Source organism: Bison bison, unplaced genomic scaffold, assembly GCF_000754665.1.
Source record: "Bison bison bison isolate TAMUID 2011002044 unplaced genomic scaffold, Bison_UMD1.0 scf7180017864341, whole genome shotgun sequence".
NCBI lineage: Eukaryota > Metazoa > Chordata > Mammalia > Artiodactyla > Bovidae > Bison > Bison bison.
This window is the reverse complement of record NW_011494913.1, coordinates 1,954,371-1,954,802: the sequence shown is the minus strand read 5'-3', so window position 1 is coordinate 1,954,802 and position 432 is coordinate 1,954,371.

Below are 432 nucleotides of genomic sequence, written 5' to 3'. Positions count from 1 at the left end.
AATCAAAACCACTATGAGGTACCATTTCACGCCAGTCAGAATGGCTGCGATCCAAAAGTCTACAAGCAATAAATGCTGGAGAGGGTGTGGAGAAAAGGGAACCCTCTTACACTGTTGGTGGGAATGCAAACTAGTACAGCCACTATGGAGAACAGTGTGGAGATTCCTTAAAAAACTGGAAATAGAACTGCCTTATGATCCAGCAATCCCACTGCTGGGCATACACACTGAGGAAACCAGAAGGGAAAGAGACACGTGTACCCCAATGTTCATCGCAGCACTGTTTATAATAGCCAGGACAGGGAAGCAACCTAGATGTCCATCAGCAGATGAATGCATAAGAAAGCTGTGATACATATACACAATGGAGTATTACTCAGCCATTAAAAAGAATACAGTTGAATCAGTTCTAATGAGGTGGATGAAACTGGA